Consider the following 14973-nt stretch of genomic DNA (forward strand, 5'->3'; position numbering starts at 1 on the left):
TGCTGATGAATCTCCCATTAACCATTCTCCCAGCGGGTGCAGAGCACTTCCGAGAGATTCTTGTGCACATTAGGATTTCTTAGGCCTGCAAGTTCAATGCAAAAAGAAGTGGTATGTTCTCATGCCTCAACCCCAACTTAGTTTGCATATGAATACAAGTCTTCCTTTGGAAATTCGCAGTAACAATCTAGTGACTCATGTATGCGGAAGAAATTTAAAGCACTGACTCCTAGAGACCGGGATTTCAAAAGCATTTTTAAAAGACTTCAGCTAACAAAATCGAAGTCCATAGGCATTTGGTAAAAGCAGCATTAGTCCAAGTCGCTGGTGTGCACAATTCTTAGGAAATACTCTGTGTGCTGTGTATGCCAGGCATGCTGGAGCAGCCTCAGTCCTTGGCAGGACTTGCAGTCTTTCCGGAGGATACAAACCACCAAGTATTTAGGAGCATTCATTAAACTGAAGAGTCTGGTTTGTTGGTTGCTCAAGTCGGGTCACCTTTTAACTAGTTTCCAGAAATGCCTCAGACCTTATCTCTCAACTGATAGTAAAGGATTGCTTGTGACACTGATTACAAAACCTCCCTCTAAGGGACTGTTCAGTGTCACTGAGAGGAACATTCTTCTGCAGGAAGTCCGAGGAAGACTTTGCTCTGGGTATTAAGTCTATCTGGACAGATTTTGTCCTCCAAGAAGTTTTACTCGGAATACAATTATTCAGGTTGTGAACAGAACTGTTTTTAAACCTGCTTCCAATCTGCAAGCAGAACAGCTTCCTAATTTACTTCAGGTTAGGTCAACCAGTTTATCAAACAGGTCAAAGTCCCTGTGTCTGCTAAGTTCACTCTGGTGGAAACATATTATGGAGCACAACCACACAAAGATTCGCAGGCATTTTGCAGATTTTAAAGAGGCAGCAGAATGGTGATGATCAGCCAAGTGCCACAACTTTCTTCCCCACACAGCTGAAGATTGTTTGTGCTAAAGAAGCTGTCACTGATTGCAGCAAATTCAGGTGCTTTCCCATCCTGTGCCGTGGAAACAAATACATTCAACCACTTTGCACAAAGACCCAGGACTGCAGCCTAACTGAGGAGTAACTGTATCTACACTTCACATCAGGGCAGGTTGAATTTATAGCCACTGGACATTGTAATGCACTTTCTGCACCGTCCCACTTTTTCTGTGGATACTCATGATTTTCCAGATTAACCTGCCATAGGACCTTGACAGAACTGAATTTGAATACTACCAGATGAGCTCTAAAGGGTTGGAGGAGTTGCTGTTATTTGGAGAACAAGATGGATTTGCGACAGTATATTGAAATATAAGTTTTAATAACGAAAACAGTAATTGTGTGCCTATAATTTCACTGATTACAGAACACAGCTTGCAGCTCTCTAAATTATAGTTTACAAAAATGGCATCCTGAATCTTTTAATCTCTGTGCTTCTTACTAAGCATCCATTCACATGACTTGTCCCTTCACAGCAGAATATGAATGTTGCAGAACTGCTTCTATAAAATCTATAATTCTTGAAGTAAAAGAAAATTACTTTACTTCAAAAGGCATATTTTCAGGGTAGATCACTCTCTATGGGAGGTTCAGAGAACTTCAGTGTGTCAGAGCCATATACTGTTAACACTGGCTTTGATTTAGTCAGGTGAATCTAACAAGTAGCATCCAAAAATATTTGGTGCAACAGCATAAATGTAACAACATTATTGTCCAATTATAGATTAAGAAGAAACTAGCAAAGAGGTGCCTGACTGCACATTTGGCCACATCAATATTGGAGTTAGAAGCACAGGCAAGGAACCAACCTGTGTTTCCTTATTCAAAGCATGAAATACAGTCCTATTCTAAGGTTATTTAACGTGCTGTTGGTACAAATATTGTTCTTCTACAAATCCATTTGCTTTATAAAGAGACAAGGCAGCAGTGTTAAAAAGAAAGCCTGTCTTTCATTTGGAATTATAATGCACAAATCAAAGCAAACGCTTGGAGTTCCGATAGTTACATTTTTGTTTACTTTTAAAAATCACATCCCTTCTTTTGGATGGATTAAAGCCTTTTCCCTGCCTGGAAAGACTTTTATCAGAAAATACAGACTAAGTATTCCATGCTTCACTCATCATTTGCAGTAGCTAAAGAAATTACAAAGTGACATAAATCCAAAGAGCTTACAAAATATGAATGTTTGGGTAGAAATTCCCTGTCTCTTAAGGCAAAATTCATTTCTTCCTTCTCAGTTTAAGTAATTACCCTAATTACAGATATTGCATTTTCTACTAACTACAAAGTAATGCCACTACTGAAAGATGTGGTTGTGCCTTCCTTCTATCATTTATTCTGCCTCTGCATTGTTCTCTTTCCTTACATAACTCCACACACACAAAAAAACCAAACCAACACAACCAAAACCACCCTTATGTAACAAAACAAATAAAAATTAAAACTCAGAAACTTTCTGCTTGTGTCTTTCCTGAGGCAAATACACCCTTTCAAATGCCCATTGGTTAGAAATAGCCAGCTTACTTCCAACCTCAGCAGGATCCTGATGGAGCTGCTTGCAGTGCCTCAAGAAGGATAACATTTCAGTAAGTACCTTTTAATTTTTCTGCCATTTTTTTTCTAAGCACTTTCCTTAGCAGCTCCTACAAGCTATTACAGACCCCTACCAAGCATATTAACCACCAGAGTGCCCTGTTTTCCCTTGGGGGGAAAAAGAAAATTATCAAGACTATCAAAGGAAAGCAATTTATAGTGATAGATATTTATATTCAAACAGAAGAACATCTTCATTAAATGGCTTTTTAGATTTGTACTATCATATTTCCAAGATCTGACGCAAAGATAGAAAAATAAAGAGCTCTTACTGTCCAATGTGAAACAAATGCTGCTTAGATTTCAAACCAAGGCTCATTTCTTAGTGATATGGGCAGATACCCAAATGGTCCTACACACCAATCTGTGATAGAGGGCATTGGTCATGGGAAGAGAGATGAGACCTGTAAGAAAGCAAGTCCTACATTTTGCTTTCAGGCAGCCAGTCACATCCTCAGACTCATCACCAGCTAAAGACATTTTGGAAAGTTTTTACAAGGTACAGCACTAAGATCCTTGACACCACCCTCACTTGCAGCAGCAAATGAAAATTCACCACCCCTACTCTCTTCATCAATATTTCCTCCTAAAATCTGTTCTACTAGAGCTCCCTAGATAACAAAGTTCAATTAAGATTAGATGCACTGCTTCAATTTTAAGGATCATTCTAGGCTCAATTCAATCCCTGGTCTCGCCACTGAGAATCATTTCAGGGTTTTCAAATTACTTTATCACAGCTTCCTAAATGCATCCCCAAAGCACACTCATTACAACACAAAACCCAAACAAGGACAAGATTTTTAATGAAACGTTGAAGAAAAGCTTACATGCTGATAAATGACTCCATCCCAAGTACCAGCAACACCACCAGCCACAGATCTCCTACTCACTGACTTCACCAGGCCTCTCTTTGCTTTATATACAGAGGCAGAACCACTCTCCCCACCCATCTGCTAATTAAAAACACCCTTGTTAACTCAGCATCTGTAGCTTGTTAACACAACTCATCCTACAACAGAAAAGCAGGTTCTTGTTCTAAACTATCCAGGATTTTATCTTTCTTGCTCATTGAATCATTGGCCCAAGCCAATGATTCAGGCAGAAGAAATATCAGCAGACAGAAAAGTCCACAGTGTCCCTGATCTACAATTGTCAAGAACATTTTGAAGGACATGAACCAGATTGGCACAATAATCTACTCTTCTTATACTGCTTGTGACTTCTAAAATTTTGGTTTGTTTTTTTTTTTTTAATACAAAGTGTGTGTTTATCCAAACAGATGTTTTTCAGTGGAGCAAGCTGTTACACATTTTAAATTACTATTTCATTTCAATGCAAACAACAAATGTTTATAACAGTTATTCAATAAATCCAAATTTTAAAATTAATCAGTAATAAATATTAAAATACATTTTTAGAAAAAAAAAAAACTAATGAACAAAATAAGAGCTTTGTTTAGAAAGTGTCAAAAAAACTTATGTTATCAGGATTTTTTTGCAGGCCTCTTTTTGGACAAAAGCACCAAACCAATCTAAATTTTTAGTAAAAAGATCAGACAAAAATACTTATGTGGTCATTTCTGTGATACAGAGCATGTATCTTATAACAGAAAAAGAGACTGAATGACTTCACACATCTTCTGTGATATTAAAGCAATTATGTTGAACATGAACTTGGTTTCAACCTGCACCTCTTTGTGTTGGTATAATGCAAACACAGGCTACATTTCTGGGGAGAAGCAACAGAGGCACTGGTACAGTCTGGTCATGTCAGGGAGATGGGTTCATTCAGCCTCTCAGAGTCTACATAACACTCATATTAGTGCTGCTGAGTGCCAGAAGCACCTGTGGATGAGGAAGGAGCTCTTTTGCTTTTGTTAGTCTATGATATTTTAAAGAAAAGCATTAGACATTTCAAATCCAATAGTTAAACAATGTGCACAAATATTTTAATAAGCTATTTTATGGTTCTACATTTTTGTTCAATAATAAATAGCTCATTATTATTGCTAATGCACAATGGTAATCTGTTTGTGGCTGGTAATGAATTATATCTATGGAATTTCAAACAACATCTACTTATATGTAAATAATTAAATTAACATAAGAAACTTATGGCTAATATACTGAGACACTACTCAATGCTTTAGATAAATCCTTCAGGCCATGCAATACAATCAGAAATAGAAACAGAGTTCTCCCAAATACATTGCTGTGCCCCAAGCCCCCACAGCTGGTATCCATCCTGACAAGCACATGGCAGGGGCACAGCTGGAAACAGCCCCTAAACAAACCCCTCATGTGGCTTCTGCCCTTAATCAGAGCTAATTCTTCCCCGAAAAGCCAGAATTTCTAATTGCATTACAGTCATTCAGCAGAAGAGTTCTTAACACAGAAATGCCCCATAAAACTATAAAATATGAAGCAATACTTACTGAACTGATGTTTCAGCTACTCAAAGTCTTCTGCTGTGAGGGCAGCCCTGGACCCACTGCTAGATAGAGGTCTTTTGAATTTCATTCCCAGAATATGCAGAGAAACAGCATCCTATGCAGAGTTGTCTGACAGCCCAGTTTTTATTTGTCTTATTTATTTTATATTCTTAGGCTTCTCAAGTGTGGTATTTTTTGCCATTTAAAATTCACCTTCTTTGTAAACAGAATCATGGCAGGCAGGCAGCTCTGTGTTTGGGGTTCTAAAGCCCTGACAAGAAATGTCTGGCTCTTCTCACCAGCTAAATATAGCTAGAAAATTTCCAGACCTCTGGATCATATTCATCTCATTTTAACAATGCAATATATTCCAGTTTTTCTGCAGGTGAGAAAACTGCAGCTGCTGAAACATGTGCCAGGACTGTGCTCATCTGGCTGACATTGAAATGATACTGCAGGACCACTGCTGGCAATGAGGTGTGTAGGATACAGCTACAGCCAGGATGGCAAACATATAGAGATGGAATTACAGAATTAGCTGTGCAGGAGTTCTGGAGTCATGTCCCACAAGGTGCTGCTATGCTGCAATGAGGTTGCAAACCGATCAGGTAGAAAAGCAGATGATGAGTGACACAAGTAGAAAAACAGAAGATGTGCAGGGCTTACAGGCCCCAGCTGAGTTTATTGGTGTGAGAGGATATCCTGTACAAACCTGAACAAGCACACCATGATTGCTGTAAGCACATTACCTAAAGCACAAACAGGAGTAGAGAGATCAGTTAATCTGATGCTCTTGAGCAGACACTGCTGTGTTTACACACATTCAGACTAATACGAGCATGAACAGGATTCACATAAACAAGAAACCGAGTGTCACAGCTTTGCCTAGAGTGCAAGTCTTTATATTTACTATAGTATTAGATATATTGTTGCTTTCCTACATCCTTTCTTACATCAGCAAGACACAATTTATTACATTACCTTCTACTGTAAGAGGGTTCAACAGTGTCATTTAAATGATGTGGCATTGTTGTAGTTTAGAACTGTCTATGTACTGGGTTAATTACTAACAAAAAGCTCTGTGATTCCCGCTATAATCTATTTGATGTGGTAAAATAATGAATATGTAATTCTGCAGACACTTCTTACTGTTAGAAGTCTAACTCAAGCTGAATTGATACATTCTAATGATTTCATGCATGTGTCAGTTGAGCTTAGCCTGAGAAAACATTATCTTTATTAACACTTGGTAAGATTTTGCATGGACAGATCTGCTGCAGCATTGGACAATGGGCTCGGAGCTGAAATTCCTCACTAATATATTTGAAGAAGCTATTAAATAAGCCATGCTGGCAGTCTGTGCATTCATCTTCATCAATTACATTTTTTCTTTTATACTATTTTTAGGCTTAGTTTAGCCAGTATGACAACACAGAACACACATTTAGATGCAACATAATTAACTGAAGACATGCTGTTGCGCAAGAAGGATGTCAGTTGACCCAGCTTTAACCTCTCATGCCTTTGAAGACTAAATTAGTTCTATGAAAATTATTGAAGGCAAGAATAATCTTGCTTGACTTGGAAATTAGCCAGATATCCACCACAAATTCACAGCAGCTTAGAATAAAAGTGTGCCCCAGTTTCACATGACTGGATTGCAGTACAAGGATTACACACTTTGAAATCACTATCAAGGAGAATCACTGTCTTTTCCTTTAAGCAGATGACATTTACATTATCCTTCACACTAAAATGGTCCTAACTAAAAAGAAAGCTCATCTATACTGCCTATTTAATTATTTTTCTATACTAGTAGTACATGTTATTGCTTTCTTCAGGACGCAAATTGACAAGGAAAACTCAGAAGACTATTGTCAGCCTGTGCTAATGGTTCCTGACTCATCCCTGTGATGTAATGACTCCATGGATATTGCCTCAATATGCGTCATTAGAATATTTTCCCAATTAGTGAAAAAAATCCAACAATATGAGTTTAGCACAGGAGCGTGCTGCAACACTATCTGTCAGGAAATAAACTTTAAAAAAATTTCTTCACCTAAATTTCAATTCATGAAAATACTGACAATATGACCTTTGTTCTGCCAATACCATTTATCTGCACTTCAAATGCATTTGTTTAATTCACCACCATGTGATATGATGCTGTGCTGACTGTTAAACCAGCAAACAACCTTGTCTACTGCAACGTAAGATCTTCTGAAAAATAAATCTAGTTATTAGGGTCTAAACCTATTGAGATCCCTGTGGAACATCTTCCTATCTGCACTACCTGCATTAAAAGCTCTTAGACTACAAAACTAAAACACTTTAGGCTACCATTAGCTTTGATAGAACTGTTTCTTTTGACTCCTCTTGGAGTTGAGAGCTTCATTAGATTCCCAAGAAGATATTTATGATGAGAAGGCATTAGGTGATACAGAACCTTCATGTGGACCCTCCTCACCCAGCAAGCATATAAAGACTTTTTAGGCTCAAAAGAAAGAAGATCTCTTGGATGATATCTAGACTGTTTTACAAAAATATATTAATTGTGAAGCTGAAAATGATGCTTTCAGAAGGATGGTAAGGTATTCCTGCATATTTCCTCTAATGACATTCATAAACTAACAAAATACTTTGTAAAGACAGGTGGTGAATGAATAAACAACTGAACATTTGTTTCTACAATAAGCAGTAAAATGCTCAATACACAAGCCCAAGATGAAAACCCAAGGAACCAAATTTAATTTTATCATTGTAACCCTCGAAGGGTCTGATAAGAAAATAAAGAATTAAAACTAAAGAAGTAAATAAATATTAAAAAGTGCTCAGAATGTATCGCCTGCAAGGAGAGTAACACATACAGAAGCAGCACTGCTATTGTGTCTCTCACTTTATTCTACAGACCACAGTAAGGCATCTGTGCCCTCCCACAAGTGACACTCAGGCAGTCTGGCTCCAAGGATGGCCACCTTCCCTTCAGCTTCAATTTCTACACTTTTGTAGCTGCTTTTCCTTTCTTCTAAATTTCATAGGTTTATAAACTCTTCATTTTTAAGAGGAAACTGGTAGCTGGAGAAGATGGAAGCTTATTGCTCAGAAATTACCTAACCTATCCAAAAAAATTATATGCAAACAAAATGACTGAAATATCAGACCACATGCTCAATGAACAAGATCCATTCCAATGTACAGGTCTTTATAGGGATGTGCCATCTATCTCCCAAGCTCACTTTTTAATTCAAGCACTTTTTTTGGCCTGCACAGCCACCATAAACCCATCCACTCGGTGATTTTCCAGCATCCTTAATGTCTGGGTACCTGTTCAACATGCACTGCTACACTAGTGCCTACCAGTGTTTCCAATAAGTATGATCACCAAACTGTCTACAGTTTCTATCAGTTTTCCAACCACTTAAACATACAGTTCTGATTTTTTTTTGAAGATGAAATATAAAGTTTATCATTCTTGTCAACTCCTATTACTTGTGTTTGATCATTTACATTCTGTTCCCTGACATTCCTTACAATATACAGGATTACAGAAGCTATGCCAGACCTTCAGAAAGCATTTTGGAAACATGAGGGAAGCAGTCTCCCAAATTTTGTTCATTATCAGAAACTGCAAAAGCCTGATAAAGAAAATTGGGAAGTAAATAATCTTTATATGCAGTTTATGTTTTCACAAGAGGAAAATGTTTGTCAAGAAGCACAGCCAGAAACAACAGCCAATTTTTTATATGATGGTGAAAGGATTTAAGCAAGGCCTGTTTCATTTTAAATCCAAATGAAAAGACTTTTAACGTTTCCTCGCTTTCTTCAACTACCTCAGTTAGTTTAGTGAAAGATGTCATGCCTTTCTGAAAACTTTACTGAACTAGACAAGGGCAGAAGGAAAGGAAAGCAAAGCTGTGGAATCCTTCTAGAAGAAAATTTGAAGTACTAAATATCTCAGAAAATGTGACTTCCCTGAGAAAATGGCACTGCCAGGAGATGGCCTTAGTAAGTGGTCCTGACTGGCTCTACACACACACATTGCAGGGGGGTGGCAGAGCACTGAGCCCTGTCTGGTGCACCCAGAGCTACAAGCCTGTTCTTAAATGGTTTTTTTCTGGAGTTTGGGGATGGTTAATTTACTAGGCACAGCTGTCTTCAAAACGTTGGTGTTCAAAAGACTGAGAAAGTGAGGTTTAGATTTGTTCATATTAAGGCATTTTGTCATAAATCCTTTTTATAGGATCTTATGACTGTCCCTCAGTCACTTCAGTGTGCACACAACCCCCCAACTTTTGTTAGGGCAAGAAGTTTTATACAGATAAAAAACTGAAGCAAAAACAGTTGAAGTAACTTGCCCAAAGCAACAAGGAACCTTGGCAATGAAGCCACTTAGTACCTTAAACACAAACATGCTACTCCACAGACCCATTGCCTTGGTTCTGAGCACAATTAAGAAGGGAGATGAAATGCCACTGCTATTTTGGGGTCACATATTCATTTTTAATTTTTAACTTATTTGTTGTAATTTACATACTCATATAGTATGTCCAAAAATATATAATAAATAAACTTTTAGAAAGTTAACAGTGCCTTTTTTCCTGTCACATCCTATTCCTTCACTACAGTGCTAAGTTGACCTCAGATACCCAATAAAGAAAAACCTAGCAAGCACATAGGGTTGTATTGTGCAGATCTGCTGAAGTCACAGATGTCTTAGACAGGCACATTATTAACAATTAGCCACTTACTGTAAATTCTAGTTGACACATCTCATTAAATATAGGCCAAAATAGACTGTGGTGATCGAACCTCATTTTTAATAGCTTTTCCCAGCATTCTGCCAATTGTTGTCAGGAAGCTGAAAATTACTCCCACCACTAGGATGCCCACTTTATTCTTGCTAACTGCTGAGAAATTTCAAAAGGCTGGTCTGCCTCCTCTGTGCCTGATAAAGGTAAAACCCAACCATGTGCCTATGATGGAGATAGGCTTTTAAAAATGCCCCAGCAGGCAGCATGAAGGGAAGAGAAGTAGGGGGTAAAAGGAAAAATATTTTCCTTTGTCGTTTCTTCTACATAAGAGCCCAGAGTGACTTATAACATTGACTGCCCCCTTCTAATACAATTTTGATGTGCAGAAGTGGGACTGAAAAGCTGGTCCAGTGTCCAGAATCTAAATGGCCACTTATTGTTGAAATGTCAGCAATTACTTTCCACCCCCACAACCAATCAGAAAATAAATGAAAGTAAATTTTTCATAACTATCAAACTTATCCAAAGAAACTTTTTTAGATCAATTTTTTTTTTCTTTTTGATTTCTTTTTCTTTCCCCCCAAGCCAGTTTCCCACACAGAGCAGGGATTCTGGCTATGTTCAAATGGAAACAAGCAACTGCAGGGAAATTTAATTTACCCAGCAGAGTCCTCTGTGAGTATCTTAAGATCTCACTACCCGAAGATAGTTATCTTAGCTCAAGTAATCTCTTCAGTTTTAATGTTTCCCACCTCTGAGCAAGTATCAGAACCTAATCTGAGGCCTCTGGCTTAGTGGTGGCTTAGTAGTTTCAGTAGATATTTTATAGGCCACATTTCAACAGATCAAATGGCATGGTAGACCACAGCAATTCAAGAAAAAACACTTGTTAATCTCCCTCTGCTCTGAGCCAGATGACACACTCCTACTTCTCAAGATCTTGGAGTTCCTTCTTTGACCTTAATTTTTTTCATGAAAAGTACCCAAGGCCAAGAATCTTCTTCACTGTGAACACAAGCAAAATATAAAGATTACAGGTATGTTCAGGCTGGCAAGGACCTCATTGAAGGACGAAAGTCTGATCTCCTGCTGAAAGCAGGGTCAGCTATAAGCTCAGACCAGGTTTCTCAGGCTTTTTCTCAGTCAGGTTTTGAAAACCCCCCAGGAATCCACAGAAACTGGGACTATACAATCTTCTGGGTCAGCCTGTTCCAATGCTTGACTGTCCTCAAAGTAAAAAGTTTTTTCCTTCTATCCATTCAAAATCAACCCGTGTCAACTTCCATCTTAGGTCTGTATAGGCTATCTGAAAACAGCCTGATGAGGCAGAGAGGTGTCCAGATAATTCTGAATGACTGAGCCACTGCCTGAAGTACAGAGGGTTATAGCCATGATTTTACACAATTTACTGACCTCTGTAATAAAGTTCCAATGGCCCCCACCTCCCATTCTTACAGTTTGCAATTATTGTCTGCATAAGTCCCTGGTCAGGCCAATAATGCCCTGATCCCTGGCTTCCAAAGATGCTATTCTGACTCATTTGGCAAATCCATTCAGTGGGCACAGCTTCTTTAGCTTCTGTATCCTCCCATTTGTCTGTTTGAGAAAACATTTTTGACAAACGCTTCTGGATCTATGAAAAATAACTCAAAACACATACAAAAAAAGGGAAATGCATTAATAACCTAGCTGGTTTTGTCCAGTTAGGATGCTACCACGTTTTTAAAAAATAATCTCGAGAGAATTTAGCTATCTGCCAACCAGTGCACTGAATGGAAAACTTAGGAATAAAGCTTCACAAGCCTCACACATTTTGCCTCATAAGTATTCAAGTGTGAAAGTGGAGTCACTGATCTGTGTTTCCCTAGCCTTGATTCAGCCAAGACCTTTTAATGATGTGTTTAATTTTAAAGACATAAATGTGACCTTCTCATGGGAAACTTTCTTTACAATCACACTGCAGCAATCTAGTGAAGCCATCTTTTCTATCTAATTAGAAAAGATTTTCATTGGGAAATCTGCAACAGAGATTGGCTATTACAGCATTTCCAAGTTTCCTCTGGGATACATTTCCAACAAGGACTGGAACCCTTATGCGAAATATATCCCCGAGGAAATTTTTCCCACAAGGAAAATTCGAGATCAAAGACTGTGTCTTCACTCCATTTTCTGGTCATCCTTGAGACAGCCATGAGCATTTTCTGTCAAATGATGCATTTCTATGAGAAAAAATGGGAATAAACGCAGGTAATATATACAATCATTAAATTAGTTTTTGTAATAAAATTTGAAAATACTGCTTTTCCAATTCTCAGCTTCAGAACCAAAAATGGAAAAACTAGCAAAAACATATTAAGTCACACACAAAGCATTTCAATGTCCTGCCAGTGCAAAATGTTCTTTACTTGTCTGATATTGCTTTTTCTGTATCTACCTGAAAATAGGAAAATATCGTAAAAAACCCTTTATTTTTTCTTCAGCAATGTATACTGCAAGGGAAAATGAATCCTTCAGTCTGAATCTGCAGACTGTGTGGTGTAATCATCACTACCAGTAGCTCCCACTTATGCACATGTGCAGAAGGCAATGCTGAGCTGCTGAGGAGCAGCAAAGGGATACAGGCTGGTAAACACCACAGTGGCTGGGGAACCCTAACACTGCCTTAAATGGAAGGAAAATGAAACAAAACTCAGTTTGATTTCCTGGATTTAGCTGGATTCTTGAAAATAAGAATCCTGAGGTGGGCCAGGATTATTTTTTAAATACGCTTTTCACAGAAAAATGAAGAACTCAGAGAAAAACTGAGTTTTTCTGGAAAACTGAGTTTGTTTACCAGAAAACAAACCCAGACATTCTGCCATATGGAAAGATTCTCAAATTCTCTAATCTGATTCACATGGGCTATTTAGGTAATTAACTAAAGCTGTTTAAAGAAAGGTAAAGAGGGAATATCAGAAAAGGAAGCCAAGAAGCTCACAAATATAGCAGATACATCAGGCCTCCTGCGTCGCCAAAGGAGACATTATCGTAATGATGGTCAGGGTAGAACACGGGTGGAGCTCAGGGGCTGAAAGAAACCTGCTATTCCAACACTATGGTAAGCTCTGGAACAGAGGAAAGACTCCCTGACCTTCCCTGTAACACAGGAGACAAGAGCAACTCGCCTCTGTGAAGCTCTGCTGCCCCTGAGCTGAGGTAACCCACCACCACAGCCCTCAAACCATCCAGAATTGAGGCAGGATGGACCCTTGTACAGAACAGCCTGTTTTTGCTGTTATTTTTACAACTGCAAAAAGCCAATTACTGCCTCAAAATTACTTCCTGGCCCCAGTTCTAAAACAAGCTATTGACACCTGCAGTCAGAAACACTTACAAGAACTGTTTGCCATCCACAGCCTATAGGGAATCTCAAAAGATAAGGAGTAACTGCTCCACTGAATTAGAAAATAAGAACCTTAAATTACTGTATTCTTGACGGGATGATGTTTGGGGCCAGCTCAAACTGAGACAACCATAAGGATCTTCAGACCAAGCCCTAATTAAAAGAAGTCATGTGCAATACTGTTTTCTTCAATGGAAAAAAAGGTCTTGCTCCATCCTATATGTAGTATTGTTCTCTGAACAAGGAAGGGAACTAAGGCTTCTAATTTCTTGACTAACTTCATTTAAAGAAAGAATGAGATTGGTGCCAAAAAGCAATCAATGGATCCCTAGTCAAACAAAACACTTAATGTTCTGATTTGAGTCCAGTCACTCATGTATTTAAAGTTATGAATGTGTTTAAGTGCCTTGCTGGATGAAGGCCCAATGACCTCTTTTTTTGGACTGAAGTCTGGCTAAATCCAACAAATAAATGGACTTATATTTGAGAACTGAACGTTTATTTAATGATAAACTCCAAAATCCTGGTTTCCTCTTTCTTTACAGCCACACACATTGTGTTGGAAAGTGTCCTTTTTCCATAATGATATTTGAAATAACCGCTTCAGAAGATGGACAGTCTGGGTTCACCTGTCTAAAAATGGCCCCAAACCTTGTGATACTGGGAGATGTGTCATAAGGGTTCTAACAGTAAGTCAATATCAAATTGGGGCTTGAGTAAATTAATTTTATTTTCTAAAACAGGACAAAAAGAACTACAGCTCAGGAATCTGGCCAAAGTGCTTTCTTTCAAATCTTGCTAAATAGATTAACAGATATTTCAGAAAGCTGTGATGATTTTTTTCTACTCCTTCTATAGCCCTTTAAGTACTTATCAACAGAACTCATTTAGCTATACTGGCTAAGACTTTTTGAAACTTTCCTTAAAATTTTTATTTATTTTTTAATTACCTTTATTTCATCCTAAAAGTAAATTCAGTTAAGTAATATACTTGAAAATGGATTTACACTCATCCAAGTTTCACTCATTAGCAATGTACACATGCATTACTTATTCTCAAAAGAATTTTTTTAATGTATGTGATTTTATTTTTCTTCAAATAAGTGAAATGAAGAATCACCTCTTCCACTACCTTTAAGGCAACAATCCCACTGACATACACAAGAAGGACTTTTGCACTTAAAATCTCTCATTAACTATCAAAGAGCTATAATCAAACATAATTATCGCTGCATCCTGTATGCAAAGATCAATAAACTAATACATATTCATAAGCCCTTTGAAAATTTGAGTTATTCTGGCACCTTGGTGCTAGAATAACCCTGAAGGACTCAGGTCCTTCACACTTCTGACAATGTCACCCTTTTTTTGTGCTTGGGCTAATGTTTAATTTTGTGTCTTCAAAAAGACCACAATTTGGGGAGGAAGTAATCCCTTTAGGATAAGTGGCTGGTGTCAGGGATCACCCCCTCATTTATCCATAGGGAGAAATTGTGAGCATCTGCCAAGACTACACAGAAGTTATCATATATTTTAAAAGGAAAATGAGTAAGAATTGTGTATTTACAACTTAAAGACTTCTGGAAAGTCATCCATCTTGCAGTGAGAAATGCCATTTCCAACTACAATGAAACTTGCTACCAAAGCCTCAGAAAAAATATTCTTTATTACAAATTTTAAAAAATATTTCCAAGATCTCCAAAATCCCAGTTCCAGTAACACTCTGGGTTTATACTGTGAGGTTCAGACCTGGCAAAAACTTAATAGATCTGGATCTTCAGCTCCCAGTAAACCCAGAGTTG

At 37.9% G+C, this 14973-nt stretch overlaps 1 long non-coding RNA gene across 2 annotated transcripts in view; it reads right to left on the reverse strand.

Annotated features, from left to right (window-relative positions):
- The window catches only part of LOC108639087, a 193226-nt gene that overhangs the window by 165003 nt on the left and 13250 nt on the right, over positions 1–14973 (reverse strand). The gene's annotated exons all lie outside the window — the stretch shown is intronic.

Source organism: Manacus vitellinus, unplaced genomic scaffold (genome assembly GCF_001715985.3).
Source record: "Manacus vitellinus isolate BGI_N305 unplaced genomic scaffold, ASM171598v3 scaffold_16_pilon, whole genome shotgun sequence".
NCBI classification, from domain to species: Eukaryota; Metazoa; Chordata; class Aves; order Passeriformes; family Pipridae; genus Manacus; species Manacus vitellinus.